General features: G+C 45.9%; 1 long non-coding RNA gene across 1 annotated transcript in view; it reads left to right on the top strand.

Moving 5' to 3' along the window:
* The first annotated feature begins 236 nt into the window (after positions 1 to 236).
* Positions 237 to 18865, top strand: part of LOC120101602 (uncharacterized) — a 41793-nt gene continuing 23164 nt past the window's right edge. Inside the window, exon 1 of the long non-coding RNA XR_015683663.1 lies at positions 237 to 357. This is a non-coding gene — a long non-coding RNA (uncharacterized LOC120101602). The remainder of the gene's footprint in view (positions 358 to 18865) is intronic.

Below are 18865 nucleotides of genomic sequence, written 5' to 3'. Positions count from 1 at the left end.
GGTAGGTAGGTACATACATAGATACATACATACATACATACATACATGATAGATACATAGATACATAGACAGACAGATAAACTTCCCCAGACTGTGTGCATTGCGGTTAGATGGCTGGAAGGCTGAGAGGAGAAGACACTGCTGGACGGGGTCTCCTGACCTCAAGTGCCAGCTGGCCATCTGTGAAACTGCTGACTTGCAGGGTGGCACAGAGAGCTTCATGGTTGAGGAAGAGTGAGAAGTAGCCGATGCTCCAGCCTGCCAGCTGGAAGGAGCACACAGAGCGATCCTTCATCCCCTCTGCACGCCAGCTCGCTGCTCAGCTGCTCTCACCGCCACCTTCCACCACAGGCCCAGGTACCAGCCCTTCCTTCCTGCCTCAATGATTTACCAGTGGGAGATGCAGAGGGTGTCCAGGCTGCCTTCACTTTCCAGGTGATCACATCGAGAGAGAGAGAGAGAGAGAGAGAGAGAGAGAGAGAGAGAGAGAGAGAGAGAGACTAGGGGGTGGTACTTAACCCTTAACCTCTAAGGATCCAGAGTGCCTACCCCGAGTGCTTAGCCAATTAAAGCCCCTGCCCAAGGTGCCCTGCCAATAAGAATCTGGCCTCTGTCCCTGGGGCATTGTACCAGGGCAGGAAAGAGGTGCAGAGAAGAGGCTGGGAGCTTGAGGATTTTCTAAGTACTGAGGGAAGTCCCAGTTACATATTGTCACCTTACCCTGGGATGCTGGGGCCTTTGGGTAGTGTAGAGCCTTCAGCTAAGCCACTGTACTCTTGACCTTCGTTCCTGTTTCATTTCATTTTTGAGACAGCCTCTTACTATGTAGCCCAGGCTGGCCTGGAACTTTGTTACACATCTAGGCTGCCCTCAAATCCTCTGTACCAATCTTCCTTCTTCAGCCTTTGAGTGCTGGGATTAGAGATGTGAGCAACACCCCCCCCACACACACACCCAGCTAGCTTATCTTTAAACTCCCAAGCATGGTATGCAGCAGGCACTCCCAGTGTGAGCTATGCACACTGCTGTAGTTACTCCCCATGACAGCTTAATCTACTCCTGCACAGTTCTGGGCAACCTTCACTTCTTATAGATGAGAGAGAGAAAGGTTGCACAGCTCAGTAAGTACCCACAGACTGTGAGCTTAGCCATCCTGACCCCCTTTCAGCGTCTAAGCCTTGTGCCTGCCAGTCTCCCTTCCCCAACAGGCCACATTTGTAAATGAGCAGACAGTGCTCAAGTCTTGCTTCCTGCCAGCCTGGGCCACATGTCAGACCCTGGCTCCATAGCAATCTTCCTCAGTTTCCTTCTTACAGATTAGCCTTGAGGAGCTCCTGTCTACCCCTGAGTATATAAGCAGCATGGCCTGGCCTCCCTGTGGTGAGTGCCTTCAGTCTGTCTGCCCAGTGGGCCAGTGGTTCACATCCAAGCTCTGTTCTGCATATTGGTTTCTCCTTTCAAAACTGGGCCTAGCCCTGGCCCTGCCCTGCAGGGCTACCACAGGACACTGTGAGTTCCTGAGGCTGTTGGCCAAGAAAGGTCTAGAAGAGTGGCTCAGGGCAAAGCCAGTCAATCATGCTCTCCTCATGCCTTGCTCTGGAGGTTTGTACTCTCTGCTGGAATCTAGATTCCCTGGAGGCTAAAAGGGCTTGTGGTTTGTATTATGCCCTGTCCGGAGCTTGTAGCACAGGGACTGACATGTGGTGAGCATTTAATACACGTTGTAGAATTAAGGAAAGGAGGGAAGGAAGGAGTGAGGGGGAGGGAGGGAGGGAGGGAGGGAGGGAGGGGAGTGGGAGAGAGAGTGGGAGGGAGGGAGGGAGGGAGGGAGGGAGGGAGGGAGGGAGGGAGGGAGGGAGGAGATGTGTCCCAGAGTGGAATAAGGTACTTCAGAAAAGGCAGAGGCACCAGGGAATTCTTGTGGAGTAGTCCTGTACTTGACCTAATCACCCTTCAGCCTCTTCTTAGAGATCTGTGTCCTTGACTGAGAGGCTCAGGGAGTGCAGCCTTTAATAAGCACCCATCGGTATAGGCATACAGGTGACTTTAAGACATGCCACCATATGGATCTGGTGGCTCGGGCCCATAAATTCAGCTAGTCTACTTAGAAGCTAAGGCAGGGGGATTATAGGTTCAAGGTCAGCCTGGAAAACTTGGTAAGACTATCTCAAAATAAAATATATGTATTTTTAAAATGTTTGAATGGATAAGGGTTATGTAGCTCAGTGGTAGAACAATCGCCTGGCATGTGAGAGGCCCTGGGTTCTGTCCACTTTCAAAGCTTGGTGCCAGCATGCCCTCCTGCCTCAGTGGGAGGCTAGGAGACAGACCTGGGGGGCTTCTTAAGGATGTGTCATGGAGGGTCAGCCTTGAGGAGAGGTGCCAGTCTGCCAGGGAATGAAGAGATAGAGGAGAGAGAAGTTCAGAGTCTTGTGTATTGGGGTACCCCAAGGGAAACCCTAAACCAGGTCCAGCAGAGGGCAACACTTTCCCAGCTAACCCAGCTTAGAACAGAGTCATGACCTGTGGCCAGCCCAGGTCTGCCATGCAGAAGGCCTCTGAGGTCTATCGAGACAGCTGGTCGGCTAAAGCCACAGATGGAGTTACAGTCTTAGAGCTTGAACTCAGTGAAGGCCTCTTGAGACTGCAGAAAGGAAAGAGGCTGTGGACGTGGCAGAGAAAAGTGTTAGAGAAGTGTGAGAGCATTAGACATCCCTTATAAACCTGAGTGTCATGGAGTACAGCATCTAAGAAAACTTCTCCAAAGTGTGTGTGTGTCTGTGTGTCTGTGTGTGTGCGCATGCGTGCACGTGTGCAAGGTGTACCCATGAGCCTGAGTCTATATGTGTGTCACATGGCTCTTGAATCTGTGCAGAAATATTGATACTTCTGTGTGGTGAATGCCCGGCACAGCTCCAACCTAAGTAGATGCTTAGCAATCAAGAGTGTCCAGTGCACTGCACAGAACCATCCAACTCTTGGGTCTGGAGGACTCACTGAGAGCCTCTGGGCTCTGTACTGGATCACTCTCACTCCTAGCTCATGAACAGAGGGGACAGAGACCACAGCTGTTCTGCACTGACAAGGGTTTCCAAGGGTAAGGAGCAATATCTCTTCTCCCTGGAGGTGAAGAGACTTCTGGGATCCATTCCTGCAAGTGAGCTCAAAGCAGGAGGAATAGAAGCTAGTTGCTGAGGAAGAGAGTTCAGAGGTGTGGGCAGGCGAGGGGACAGTGAGCATCTTTATATTGTGATTCCTGGTGGGGCTTGAGTCAGGGCAGTGAGTTTAGTTTCACAGACCAGGCATCACCACTAGAACCTGACCATGCGATGGGCTGGCGATCCTGAATAAAGGAATTCATCAAGGAGAGTGGGGCATCAATGAGGAAGTTGGGCTCTGAGGATGCTCCCAAGTTCCAGCAATGTTGGGACTCCTTTAGGGCTCGGCAACCCTGAAGGAAGAACATAGCTGCTGGCCGACAAGAGGCCACATGGCACAGGAGTCCCAGAGAAGTCTGGGCTGAGGAACTTCGTAGTGAGTTCTGGGAGCAGATGTATGGGGCCCACGGCTAGCAAACAGGAAAGGAAGGATGGCCAGAAGGATGTCTATGTTGGGGGAGCTGGGGTACCCCCCAGGAAGTGACTAGTGTCCAGCCCCATGAAGAGGGAGTCACATGAGTACCTGTCTCTCTGTTGGATTTGGTCAGGTTTCCCCGCGGACTGTGGAAGATGACAGCATGTGTCGTCAGCAGGTTGAGGATATGGTGGAATGGACAGATCTGGTACTTATTTGCAACATCTAAAAGATCCAGGACCAGAAAGTGGCTCCAAAGGGAGGGTGGACTAGGATCCCCAGGAGCATGTTAGAGTACAAGACATGGATGGTTTTCTGTGGCTCAAAGATGAGCCTGGCCTACCAAGTTGTTTCCCCAAACACAGCTCCTCCTCCTCTTCCCCTCTTCTTCCTCCTTCTTTCTTTCCTCCCCTTCCTCCTCCCCTTCCTCCTCCTCTCCTTCCTCCACCTCTTCCTCTTCCTCCTCTTCAACCTCCTCTTCCTCCTTTTCCTTTCTCCCCCTCTGCCCCACTCACTGTCTTCCTCTTCTTCCTTTTCCTCTCCCCCCTCCTTCTCCTGCTCCTTCTGTCCCCCACCCATAACCTAGGGTTGCATTGTCAAGCATATTTGAGGGCACTCTAACAGACCATGTGCAGGGTGGCTGTGGGAAGCTCGAGGGTGGGGGGAGAAGCTCCTGGGAGGTCACACATGATCCTCAGTGTGACTATAGCTCAATATTTCTAGGCCCTGAGGAACTGTGTGAGCCTTCTCCCCTGCTACCAGTGTCCTCAGGAAGAGGAGCTAATGCATGTATAAAGCCATTACTTCAGATGGATGCCTGAAGAGGACAGCAGAGGCAGCAAGTACTGGCACTATACCCATTCCCTGGTACCAGTCAGACTTTTCATCGTCAGTCAGTGTAGGCGACTGAGAGCAACCTGACACATTCGGTCATCTCACAGTGATCAGAAGCATCTTGGGACTGCTGACCTCCACCCTGAGCAGGGATGAGAACTTCCCAAGGTGGACTGATGAGGTGACAGACACTGGAAAGCAGCTTGATGTTCCCCAGCTGCTTGCTGGTCCAGCTTACCCAACACAAACCAACTCAGTGATGACACGTGAGTGCCTTTCCAGCCAGTGTGCACTCCTAGGGTCCAGGGCCAGATACATGATCTTCCTGCGTTCCACTGACCCTGCATTTTCTGAGGAGGTGGCTTGAGGGTCAGGGGTAGGCCAAGATCTTAGACAGAAGGAGCTTTCAGCCCATCTTTCCTGGCATCTCCATATGTCAATCATGTAAATCAGTTAGACAATCTTTGAGGCCATGAGGGAATGAACCAACAAACTGTCAGACAGTCAGACAGTCAGTCGGGCATCGATTAGAATATGGCTGGCCACTAGCCTTGCCAGTCAGACAGTCTGAGTATCACTCTTTACATAGCATGATCTGGTCACCTTTCTCCAGAGTCCCCTCCTGAGACACCAGGGGGATGTCCTCTCTGGAGCACTCCCCCTCACCCCTCACTCAGGAGGCTCCTAGGGTCTGAGGTAGTCCTGGCTGGTTGCCCAGCCATGTCTGAGGATTCGGACTTGGCAGCCTCCTGCCTGAAGCTTACGAACTGCCCTTCCTCCTCCCTCCCCCTCCCAAGGTGGGAACCCAGGCTCTGCCAAAGAATTACTAAGCTGTGGTGACGTCATGTTTCTCTGTCCCCACCGCCCTTATAGCTTACCCTTCACTCTTGGCTGACCCTTTGAGGATGACACATCCCATGTGGGGGAGGGGCCATCCCTTCCCTAGGGCATTTACAGAAGGTCCCCTCTCTCAGCTCAGCACATGCAGACCAAGGGCTGCCTTCTTCCAGTGGAGTAACTAGGCTCCAGCCATCATATCCAGTCCAAATGCAAAGTTGGATGCCTTCACTTACTGGATGAATGGCTGGATGGGAGAGGTTACCTCCTGAACTCGTATAATAGGGAGCAGCAATAGGTCCTTATTGAGTGGGTTCCAGACTGACAGGAGGAGCCTAGCTTCTGCCTCTATTTGTACATGGACCCCTCTGTTTACTTTGATTGCCTGTGAGATGCTCACTCCTGCCTTCTTACTGCTGTCCTGCTCACTTAAGGGAAAAGACCATTCAGTAATATGCTTACCATACAAGGTCAGCATTGCCTTCCAGGAACCATCAAGGTCATCCCCTATAGTGGGGTAAAGCTTGGGACGGAGGTCCCAGGTTTCCACATGAAAACTCCCAGCATCATCTTGCGCCCTCAGTATGGTCAACAGCTCCCACCCCAACTCCCAATGTGAGCTCTTCTTCCTCTCAGCCAAAAACATTTCTGGGTAGAGGTTTATGGAGGATCAGCCTCAGAATTTAACCAGGCTATTCACCTCACCCGCTGCCTCCTGGAGTCTGAGAGCACAGAGTTCAGAACCTAGAGGGCTGTCTGCCTGCAGAAGTCTGCCTCCATTTAAGCAGGAGACCAGAACAGGAGTGGTCCCTGCTGGAGGGCTCTGTCCACATCCCCATAGGATGACCACTAGGCTGCCCTACAGCTGCCACTTCTCTCAGGTGTGCTGGCCAGAAGTCTGCTGCAGCAAGGCCTGTCACAGAGCAAACACTATTCTCACCAACAGCACCAAGAGTAGAATCTGAGGGTACTCGGCTCCCCAACATGGGGGGTCTGTTAGGGAGCACACCCACAAAGTAGCCTGGCATAAGGGTGTCTCACAAGGCTGTCCCCTTCATGTAAGAGCAGCTGACGAACAGCCCACCACACTAAGGGGAACTGATCACGGGAAGGGGAAGCAAGCATGTGGAAGCACAAGCCAGCCTGAGGTAAGCATACTTAGCATGGATGTAGCCACTGGACCATGAGCTTGGCAGAGATGCCAGGAGCATGTGGTCCATCGTTGGTAACACTCAAATGTGACTTTCAGAATAACATTTTTTTAAAAAAGTTAGGAAAATGAAACAAAGAGGGTTAACTAAACCTCAGGGGTAGAGTGCTTGTCTACCATGCGTGAGGCCCTGGGTTCAATCCCTGGTATTGGGGGAAAAGAAAATAATGAAACCAGAAATAGTTCCTCTGGAAGAATATAGCATTAAAGATTCTCACAGAAAGTGTGTCAAGAAATATGATATCCTGCTAAAAAAGAAATCATAAAACACACAGAGAAAACAGTCCAAACAAACGCAGAAGAAGCATGGGTAGCAGAAGCAGACCAGGGGCAATGAATGGCGCTGTGATTAGATTCGGAGGCAGAATTGATAGAGTTGTGGGGGTTTTTTGAGACACGTTTCATACAGCCCAGGCTGACCTTGAACTCTTGTTCCTTGTGCTTCCACCTCCCCTGTGCTGTGATTACAAGTGCGCACCCCTGTGCCCAGCTCAGGGTGTTCTTGAAAAAAAAATAAGAGAGACTTGAAAAATGAGCACTTAACAAGGGGTCACACGAACAAAATGGCTTGGGGAACTGAGCTCTGGGGATAAAATCTTTACATTGTCAGGACTCAGAGTGCAGGTCAAAGGAACAGGAACAAAGCTGTCCTGACCATGGGTCCAAGAGAAAGGATGGGTGAAGTAAGGTGGGGCTAAGGAGACAGCAGGGAGGGCCCAGGGAGGAAGTGATACCTGAAGAGGTGACAACTGGCAGATTTTGAACATTGAAGAAAAGCATCAGACCTTAGATCCAGAAAACCCAACACTTCTTAGAACAGGTCACCCAGTCAGCACTCTGGAGGCAGAAGCAGGAGGATCCCTATGAGCTTGAGGCCAGCCTGATCTACCTGGTAAGTTCCAGACCAGCCAGGCCTACGCAGTGAGGCAATCTCAAAACAAAAGCCAACCAACCAATTAAAAAACAAAACAACAAAGAACAAAAACTGGGGCTGGAGAGACATCTCAGCAGTTAGAACAGTAAGTGCTGTTCCAAGGGATCCAGGTTCAATTCCCAGCACCCATATAACAGCTCACAATTGTCCATAACTCCAGTTCCAGGGATCCAACACACTCGCACAGACACACATGGCAGACACCTGTGGTGGTTTGAATAAGAATGGCCCCCATAGGCCCACAGATTTGAATGCTTGGTCACCAGAGAGTGGTGATATTTGAAAGGATTAGAAGGTATAGCTTTGGAACAACTGTGCCACTTGGGGGATGAACTTTGAGACTGTCAAAAGTCTATTCCAGCATCCCTCTTCCTGCTGTCTGCAGAGCCAGACGTAGAACTTTTAGCTATCTTTCCTGCACCATGTCTGCTTACATGGTGAATGATCCCCACCATGATGACAGTGAACTTCACCTCTGAAACTACAACCCCAACTAAATGTTTTCCTTTATAAAGGTTGCTGTGGTCATGGTGTCTCTTCACAGCAATAGACAACATCAGTGCACATAAAATAAAATTAATTCTTGAAAGAGAAAAGAAAAAGGAAAATGATAGAAAGTCTTAAACAAACAAGCAGACAAACATCAACGAAACTGCATCTACACATGTGGATGTGTGCACACATCACAGCCCAATGAGCAACAGTCAAGACAGAGCTGGTGGGAGTGGCCAGAACTACCTGCCTCATCACCCAACAGCCAGTAGGCAGTGGCTTCTTAACAGCTTAGTCCAATCCATAAGACAGGGGAGTGGTGTTTTAACATTTCAGAAACTGGTGTGGCTAAAAGAACATAACTGTTAATCTAGAAGCTTCTATCTCATGAACCCAGGTTTATGGTGTAAAGGTGTAGTGAGAAGGAGACTGACAGGTACTCTGAGGACATAGTTATCCTCCATAAGGCCAAGGGCGAGACCAGGATGCCCATAGTCCTGATCTACTTATCATGGCATTGGGCATTCCAGTCAAGGCAATCAAGTAAGAGGAAATGAGAGACTCTAGACTGAAAAGGAGGAAGATGGCTGTACGTGTAGATGTCCCCTTGACACTGTCAGAAAATCCTAAGGATTATCTTAGAACTAATAGACTGTGCTCCGGGCACTCGGACAGCAGCAGCTCTGTAGCTGAGAGTGCTGACTATGCCTGCAGAGGGCTTGGGTTCAACTCCCAGTACCCACATGGTGGCTCATCTGTAACTCCAACCTCAGGGGATCTGATGCCATCTTTTGGCCTCCACTGTTAACTGATGCAAGCAGTGGGGGGGGGAATACACATGAATAAAAATAAAATATTAAAAAGTATTAATAGGCCAGGTGTCAGCAGTGCACTCTTTTAATCCCAGCACTCAGGAGGCAAAGGCAGGTGCATCTCTGTGAGTTTAAGGTCAGCCTGGGCTACAGAGAGAATTCCAGGACAGCCAGTGCCACACATGCCTCGAATAAAATAAAATAAAACAAAAAGAACTAACAATTACTTTTTATATCTTTTTTCATAAATCATGTCTGTCATCCTACCTTTGTTTCTTTATTATCCCCTGACATTCAGCCTTCCTTGCTCTCTTTTCTACCTGCTTTGACGTTCCGACATGCACACTTATTTACACATCTACATATATTATTGGCTAGATTCTGCATATGAGGGAAAGTAGGTGGTTTGTTTCTGCGATTATGTGACTCACTTAATTCCTGAAAAATTAATGGTGGACAGCAAGGTTGATTCCAGTTCTTTGCTGTTGGGAAGATGGCAGCCACAAGCACGAGGCTGTAAATACCTCTGTTAGGGACCTGTGTTCTCTGGGCATAGTGTTCCTCTAGCTCTGAGTCTGCTTTTTGGGTTTTGTTGTTGTTTTGTTTTGTTTTGTTGTTGTTTTGTTTTGTTTTGTTTTGTGGTAGTTGCGGATAAGTCCAAAATTACATTTGCTAGTGAGAGTGTAAGGTACAATGTGAAGTGTTACAGCTTCCATTCCAAATGGCTATTCTAACTGTTTAGATGCTCGTTGAGGAATATAGACGTTGAGTCTGGTTGACTCTGATGTGCGATGTTTTTACATTTGCTAGTCTTTTATAATAAAGTTTAAAAGTCTTTAAAAAGAGTCAACAAACATGTTCATCAAGGATGCCGGGGCTAAGATCAGTGTACAACTCCCCTCTTGTTTCTCTAGCACTAACCCTGATGGACTTAAGATAACAGCACCATTTTCCGTGGCATCAAAATGAGTAAAATACTCAGGAATACAGTTAACAAAAGAAAGGCAAAGATTTCTTCCTAAAACCATCAGTTATTGCTGACATAAATTAAAGGGAGCATAAATAGATGGAAATGTCTCCTTCTCCATCCACTGGGAGATTTCACGTTGTTCAGAGGACGATACAGTGCAAATTGATTTGCACACTCAGTGCAACTCCTATCAGAATTCCAGCAGGCTGTTTTTACAGAAAGTGACAGGCTCATCCTAAAATGAATATGGAAATTTAGGGGAAAAAGAAGAACTAAAACAAACTTGAAAAAGAACAAAGTTGGAGGCTTGGCACTCCCTGAGTTTAAACCAACCATGACACTTTTAAGTAATGAAGACAATATGACTTTGGCAGTGCCTGGATCAATGGAACAGCACTGAGATCCTAGAAATAAACCCGACAGGAACAGAAAAGGTGCCAAGACAATTCGGTGGGCAAAGAATATTCTTTTCAACAAATGGTTCTCAAGCAACTGAGTATCAACACACAGAAGAATGGAGTCGGGCTCTTTCCTCACACTGAGTACTAAAATTATCTGAAAATCGATCACAAGCCTATATCAACCAAAAATGTTAACCCTCCTCAGAATGCGTAGGAGGGAAGATGAAATCCTAAGAAGACCCTAACCCCAAAAGGATATCAAAAGGAAAAGCAGACAAAAATGTCTGTGCCGTGACAAACACTAGGAGACAGTTCAGGGGACTGCAGCTCCTGAAAAATGTGTCTGCAGACACACAAGAGTTAGTGCCAGACAGCAGGGAGGGGACCACCAGACTGACAAGCAGGCAGAGGGGTGATGGGTGTGTGCAGGGTGGTGTGCTGGAAGGCCAGGCAAAAGATTTGAAGATCCTTTTCTTTGACCAGGCTGTATGAATGTCCGTGGGCACATGGGGGAGGGGATTAACATTATTAGCTATTAGGGAAATGCAAATCAACACTAATATGAGATATTACTACTTCACACCTGGTAAGATGGCTGTAAAAAAGAGAGAGAGAGGAGGAGGGAAGGAAGAAGGAAGGAAGGAAGGAAGGAAGGAAGGAAGGAAGGAAGGAAACAGGGAGAAGGGAGGGAAGAGAGGTAGGAGGGTGTGGTGTTTTGAATAAGAATTGCTCCCATAGGCTCATATATTTGAATATTTGTCCCCCAGTTGGTGAAACTATTTGGGAAGGATTAGGAGGTGTGGCCCTGTTGGAGGAGGTGTGTCACTGGGGGTCGGGCTCTAATGTTTCAAAAAATACATGGTGGTTCAGTTGGCTCTCTATCTGTCCTCCTTCCTGTGGATTAGATGGAAAGCTCTCAGCTTTAGATCGGGGCCATGCCTGCCGGCTGCCATGCTTCCCAGCAGGGACTCTAGCCCTTGGGAACCACCAACCCCCAGGTTAAATGCTTTCTTTTGTAAGTTGCCTTGGTCATGGTGTTTTGTCACAGGAATAGAAAAGTGACTAAGACAGAGGAAGAGAGGAGGAAGATCAGGAAATACATTATTAGCAAAGATATAGAGAAACAGGAGTGCTCACATACTACTGGTGGTAATACAAAATTATGCAGCCACTTTGGAAAGCAGTTTGGCAATTTCTCAAAACACTAAACAAGAATTTATCACGTGATACAGCAATTGGATTCCTGGATACAAATTTCATTTAAATGAAAACACAACCACATGAACATTATGTCCTGGCTGGTTTTATGTTAACTTGACACAAGCTAGAGTCATCTGAAAGGAGAGACCCTCAATTTAGAAAATGTATCCATAAACTTGAGCTATAGGCAAGCCTGTAGGGCATTTCCTTCATTAAGTGATGGGGGAGGGCGCAGTCCACTGTGAGTGGTGCCATCCCTAGGTAGGTGGTTCTGGGTTCTGTAAGGACACAGACTGAGCAAGCCATGTGAAGCAAGCCAGTAAGCAGCGCCCCTCCATGACCTCTGCATCAGCTCCTGCCTCCAGGTTTCTACCACACTTGAGTTCTTATCCTGACGTCCTTTGATGATGAACTGTGATGTAGGAGAGTAAGCCAGATAAGCCCTTTGCTCAATATCTTTATTCTTAACAGACACCTGAACACTGGTTGAAAAATGATTAAGTAATAATAAGTGGTATATTTCATACACTGGAAAACTATTTGTTAATAAAAATAATATCAGGGTAGTTACATGGGACAAGATAATGAGCCTTATTTTGTTTTTATTTTGTTTTAGGCAAAGTCTCATGTAACCCAGGCTGGCCTTGAACTCATGATCTAGCTGTTGATGGCCTAGAACTCCCAATCCTCCTGCCTCTACCTTCAGAGTGCTATGACTACAGGAATGGACCACTAGAATGGACCACTGCCTCTAAAAACTGTATACCATATGATCACACCATAGATTGTATGATTAAAACAGGGAAATCTGTAAAAAGTAGAAAACAGAGTCGTTACTGGCTGCCAGGAGCTGAGAGATCCAGAAAGCACTGTGGAGCAGCTAATGGTTCTGTAGTTGGTTGGCAGGTGATTAAAAACATAGGTTGGCTATTACGTATAAAAGTCACTGGGCCATGCCATTTAAATGCGTGGATTTCATGAATTTAAAATGACAGAGAAATAAAATTGTTGGCTTTTTAAGGCATTTATTTGTTCTTCACAGAGGACAGAAAACATTTCATTTAGAAGGCCTGAGAGGCAAGAGCATGGTGGGAAAATGTAACTGTACACATGTGGTTAAGATCCAAACAATGACTGCCTACCCCACAGTCATGATGGCTGCTGAGGGGCTGCCTAATGAAGGAGAAGGGAAGTGCTGGGCGAGAGTTGCACTTATGTTGGAAGCAGAACAGGTGGACTGAAAGTGCAGGAGCTCTTCACACTGTTTAGCGGATAAGTAAAATGATGCTGACCTCAACCTTGTTGGGTAAGAGTAGAGAGATATTCAAGACAGCAGCAAAAGGCCGTGCAGGAAAAATAAAGCTGTTAGCCATTAGGGAGTGAGGGAAATCAAGCACATGCAAACTCCGACCTTGTCTCAAACTGGCCGTCCAAGCCTACGAGCCCCATGGGGCAGGCACATCTCAGTCCAGATGGCCATGACTGCTGCTAGTCACTGAGCATCACTGGTCAGCATGGCCCTCTACTCTGCTGGCTGTGCGTTCCTTTAGTGTGCTTTTCAGACAGATAAATCCATTCAACATGAATACCCAGCTTTAAGCCTTAAGCTAGTTTTTTTGTTTAATTTTATTATTATTATTATTATTATTATTATTATTATTATTATTATTACTGTTTTTAACACTAGGTCTCACCATGTGTCCCCTGTTAGTCTGGAACTTGTTATATGGGCCAGGCTGGCCTAGAAATCGCAGTGATCCACTTGCCTGTGTCTCTCCAGTGCAGGTTTAAAGGAGTGCACCCCTATACCTGGCCAGCTGGTTTGGTTTGATCTTTGAACCCTCAAGCTTGTCTTGTCTACCTGTTTCTTTTTCTAATAACAGATTTTAAATTTATATTTTATTTATTTTTTATTTAGTGTGTGTGTGTGTGTGTGTGTGTGTGTGTGTGTAACACGTGTACATATATTCTTGCCACAGTACACATATGGAGACCAGAGAACAAATTTCTGGAGTCTGTTCTCTCAAGCCTGACCACTGGGTTTATTCCTGAAAATCCACATGGTAGGTGAGAACAGACCTTCATAGATTAGTCTTTGACTTTCACACACATGCCGTGACACAAGTGCATATGGGTACACATGAACACACACAAATATAGAAAATACTAAATGACGAGGCAAATATTGAATAAGTTCAGCAAGTGAGATAAACATAACCCCCAAAAAACAGAAAAGCAAGAGGATAAAAGATATTTAGAAAATAAAGATGGTGCTGTTTGAACCTTATTGTGATGCTACTTTGGCTGTCGATCTAATGTACTTCTGAATTCTCTGTGAGGTATTTCCAGATGAGATATACGGGCCTGTGAACTGAGGTGAACCCCTGAGTAAGGGTTAGGATGAGGAGTAGGAAGGGAAAACACAGGCAGGAACACACGACCTCTGCTTGGCCAGGTGCGGTTTCTGCGGCTGATCATGACCATCAGGACCTTTGAAGATACACGTGTACTGGTGGCTCTGCCGCCGCCGCTGGTGCACTCCTTCAAACTTACTGTGTTGGAGAGGCACAGCCAAGTGGATCAAGTGTGATTTCTAGTCCAGTGGAAATACTAGTGGATTTCAGCCAAGATGGGGTGTCTCACCCACCTCATTCTGATCCTGAGGCTTCCATCTTCTTGGCCTGAGTAACTACTGACAGATGGATGCTACTGTAGACTATTAAGCCTCAGATCTTGTAAGCTAATCTGATCCTTTAGTAAGTAGATGAATAGAGATAGAGATGGAGATGGATGGATGGATGGATGGATGGATGGATGGATGGATGGATGGATGGATGGATGGACAGACGGACGGACAGATCTGTTGGCTTTGTTTTTCTGGGAAACTCTAATATACACATCAATAATTACATTAAACGTAAATGGCTTAAACATTCTGTAGAGGGTGGTTCTGATGCTTTGACCAGGAATCTATGTTTACTAACCTTGAAGGTCCTTGCCCCCAGTTGGATTTTTATCTAGCAATAAAGATGCCAATAGCCAATGACTGGGCACAGGGTGGGACACAGCCATGTGAGTTTCAGGTAAGTGGCCTCTGGCCACTTCCCCAACTGGGCCTGGGGTAGCAGGGAAAGATTTAGGAGTCCCCAGTAATTGAGTTAGCAAAGGCATTTTAAGAGTAACTGGAGTGTGTGTGTGTTTTCTATTCATGGATCTGAGATAGCTCCTGGGTAGGTGTGAGCTTGTGAACAGCCAGGAATACAGAGCAGGCAGCCAAAAACTCCCATAACAACATACCAGTTAAAAGGAATGAAGACATTAAGAGATGGAGAGGCAATCAAGACCCAGTAATACATTGCCTATAAATGTAAATATACAAATAGATTTAAAGGATGAGAAAGCTAGTTAGTATTAATTAAAAAAACTAGAGTGAATATACTAATTTAAAGTATATTTCAGAACAAAGACCATATATGAGTCTTGTGTAACATTGTAAATTTATAACAATAAGTCAATTGATTACAAAAAGGTAATCCAAAATGTTTATGAATTTAATAATGAGAATTTCAAAAGGTGCAAAGGTAGGCTGCTGTGGCTCCATTGGTAGAATTTACCTAACATGCATGAAGTCTTGCGTAAAATCTCCAAAACTGCTGTACTGGCTGGTTTTGTGTGTCAACTTGACACAAGCTGGAGTTATCACTGAGAAAGGAGCCTCCCAGGAGGAAAATCCTCCATGAGATCCAGCTGTGAGGCATTTTCTCAATTAGTAATCAAGGGTGGGTGGGCCCATTGTGGGTGGTGCCATCCCTGAGCTGGTAGTCTTGGGTTCTAAAAGAAAGCAAGCTGAGCAAACCAGGGGAATCAAGCCAGTCAGTAACATCCCTCCATGGCCTCTGCATCAGCTCCTGTTTCCAAGTTCCTGACCTGTGTGAGTTTCTGTCCTGACTGACTTTGGTGATGAACAGCAATGTGGAAGTGTAAGCTGAATAAACCCTCTCTTCCCCAACTTTCTTCTTGGTCATGTTTTGTGCAGGGATAGAAACCCTAACTAAGACAGCTGCCAAGCATAGCAGCACATCCCAGAAATATCAATACTCAGGAGTTGGAAGCAAGAGGATTAGAAGTTCAAGGCTATCTTAAAGTACATAGCATGTAGGCCATCCTGGGCTGTATACAATCCTTTCTCAAAAAGGGAGGGTTGAGGATGGAGAGATGGCTCAGTAGTTAAGGACATGTACTGCTCTTCTAACGGACTTCATTCTCAGTACCCTTAATAGTCGGCTCACAATTGCCTGTGATTTCAGCTCCAAGGGATATGACATCCTCTCCTGGCCTCTGTATGTGCCTATACCCATGAATATAACCCTTCACAGACACACATACTTCCACATAATTAAAAAAATAAAATAGTGTTTTAAAAAAAAGAGGACTAGAAATTACTTTGAGTTGAATACGTATTTAAATAAGATGATAAATATCTTATGATGCATGCAATACAGAAATAAAAGCAATCATTTATTCTATTAAGGACATATGTGAGTTAAAATGAGTCTGACATAAATCGCCTGTTTTTACCCTGAGAAAGTTGGAACAGAAAGGGAATTAAATTCAAAGTAAAAGAAATGAAATAACGGAGATGGGGGGAAAGGTGATAACAATTAAAAATAGAAAAAGCATATGGGGAAGAGTGAACTCAAAGCTGAGTCAGTGAGAAGACAAATCAAATCAATAACCTTCCACCCGGAGAAGAAGCACACTGCCAGGATCAGGAACCAGAGAAGACGCAACGCTTTAAGCTCCTTGGCTACCAGCATGAGACGGGAATATTATAAACCTTACATCAATATATCCGGCAACTTTAATTAAATGAATATTCCTTCAAAGACACAAACTATTGAAGCTCACTCCAGAAAAAAATGACTTGAATAACTCAAATTCTAACAACAACAACAACAGAAAGAATGCATATTTAAAATGTTCCACAAGGAAGATGCCAAGTTCAGGTAGCTTCACAGGGGTATTCTACAAAAACTTTAAAGTAAAAAATTATTATGAATAATACATAGACTCTTACACACCACACACACACACACACACACACACACACACACACACACACAAACTAATGAGCTTTTCAACTCATTCTGGTGGGTTGGTATTACTCTGAGGCTACTGGAAGCCAAAGACATGAGAATCAGGTTATATCTGGGATACAGGCAGATGCCCTCATGAGCACAGGTACAAAAGCCTTAACTAAAGTCCCACCAAAGAAAGAAAACATGACAATACAGCAGGATTGATGGTGCCTCATGACCACGTAATTCTCTTACAGACTGGAAAGTTAGTGCACCACACAAAACCCATCAAAGGAATCCACTGTACTAACAGAGTAAAGGACGCCATCAGATCATCCGAACGAGTATAGGAAAAGTGTCAAATGTAGCATCCATTCTGTAGGAAAGCCCTGAGGGTAGAGTAAGATAACAGGATAGATTAGAACAGAAGGTTAAACGAGGCTGGCCTGACGCAGAGCTGTATGAATTTATTTTATGACCGGCTGGAGAATGCAAGCCACGTGGAAAGGACTGAAGTCTGGAAGGGTGACCAGAAGTGACCTAGAGAAGAACAGGAGGCAGAGAGAGGCAAGAGAGCATGGGGATTCTGTTTGAGCTGTTACAATAATCAGGACTTTATTAACTTTATCCAAACATGCTTTTCAAAGTACGTGACTTCCATAAATTTTTAGACATATGAAACTTAGGACTGGCAGCCTGGTTCAGTGGGTAATGCACCTGCCACCAAGCCAATGACCGGAGTTCAATCCACATGACCCACATGAGAGGAGAGGGGCTGACTCTTAAACGTTACCTTCAAATCTCCACACACTTGCTGGGGCACGGACACCCCTGTCTTAGTCAGGGTTTCTATTCCTGCACAAAACATCATGACCAAGAAGCAAGTTGGGGAGGAAAGGGTTTATTCAGCTTACACTTCCACATTGCTGTTCATCACCAAAGGAAGTCAGGACTGGAACTCAAGCAGGTCAGGAAGCAGGAGCTGATGCAGAGGCCATGGAGACCATGTTACTTACTGGCTTGCTTTCTTATAGAACCCTGGTCTACCAGCCCAGGGACGACACCACCCACAATGAGCTTGGCCTTCCTACCCTTGATCACCAATTGAGAAATTGCCTCACAGCTGGATCTCATGGGGGCATTTCCTCAAGGAAGTTTCCTTTCTCAGTGATAACTCCAGCTTGTGTCAAGTTGACACATAAAACCAGCCAGTGCAACCCCCAAATACAGTTTAATTAGAAATTTTAAAAAGGTTCTAGAAAGATGGCTTAGTTAAGAACATTTTCTGCTCTCAGAGGATCCAGTTCCCAGCATCATCATGGTGGCTCACAACTGTCTGTAACTCTAGTTCCAGGGAACCCAATGCCTCCTTCTTGGCTCCTTAGGCACCAGACAAACATGTAGTCCATAGACTTACTTGTAAGTAAATGTTTTTGCACATAAAATATTAATTGCTGGGTGTAGTGGTGCACATCTTTAATCCAAGCACTCAGTAGGCAGAGGCAGGCAGATCTCTGAGTTTGAGATCAGCCTATTTTATGAAGTGAGTTCCAGCATAGCCAGGGCTACGCAGAGAAAGCCTGTCTCAAAAGGCCAAAATAATAATATAATATGATAATAATTCAATTAAAATTTAAAAATAAAAGTAAAACTTAAGTAATATGATATAAAAATACCTCCTTAGGAGGTCCCACCTGGAATCATGACCCAATGATCTCAGGTCTTAATCAGAAGTTTCAAAATTTCCACAGTTGGTAGCCGGCTCAGACAGCTTCACAGACAACTTCCGCCAAGCACCGCAGCTCCGGGTGATTCCGATGTTACACAGCACATGTAACACATTTAAGAGGTCAGAACAGAAGAGGAGACCCCTCCACACACGGTGCTGAGTTAGCATAACCCTAATGTCCAAGCCATAAGCACAGAAAGAACACATACACCCTTCTTGTTTTTCCAAAATTGACAAAATATTCTGGGTAAAGTGTAGACCAAATGAATCTTGGAATTCATGAAAGCCACATTCTCTCATGGCTGAAGTCAACTTATCTCAGGAGTGCAAGGCTACTTTGACTTCAGGACAAAAGATGTCATTCACTCCAGGTCTGATGCCGTAGAATAAATGATTACAGCAGAAGACGGGAATGGAAAAATCTGATTTGTAAACAGCATGATTGACTACATGAACAGTTCAAAGGAATCCATAGGTGTATGGTTAGGATTAAGAAAGAATTTAAGGGGCTGGGGATTTAGCTCAGTGGTAGAACGCTTACCTAGGAAGCGCAAGGCCCTGGGTTCGGTCCCCAGCTCCGAAAAAAAAAGAACCAAAAAAAAAAAAAAAAAGAATTTAAGAGCCAGGGAGGTAGTTCTGTGGGTAAACACTAGCTGGTCAAACCCTGACCTGAACACAAGTTCAATCCCCAGGACCCACGTGTAGCCTGATACAGGGACGTGCATTGGTAGTCCCAGCAGTCCTCAGGTGAGATGGGGGGTGGAGCCAGGAGAGTATCTGGGAAGCTTATAAATC

This window comes from Rattus norvegicus, chromosome 3, assembly GCF_021556685.1.
Source record: "Rattus norvegicus strain SHRSP/BbbUtx chromosome 3, alternate assembly SHRSP_T2T, whole genome shotgun sequence".
NCBI classification, from domain to species: Eukaryota; Metazoa; Chordata; class Mammalia; order Rodentia; family Muridae; genus Rattus; species Rattus norvegicus.
This window is presented reverse-complemented; position numbering and strand designations above follow the sequence as displayed.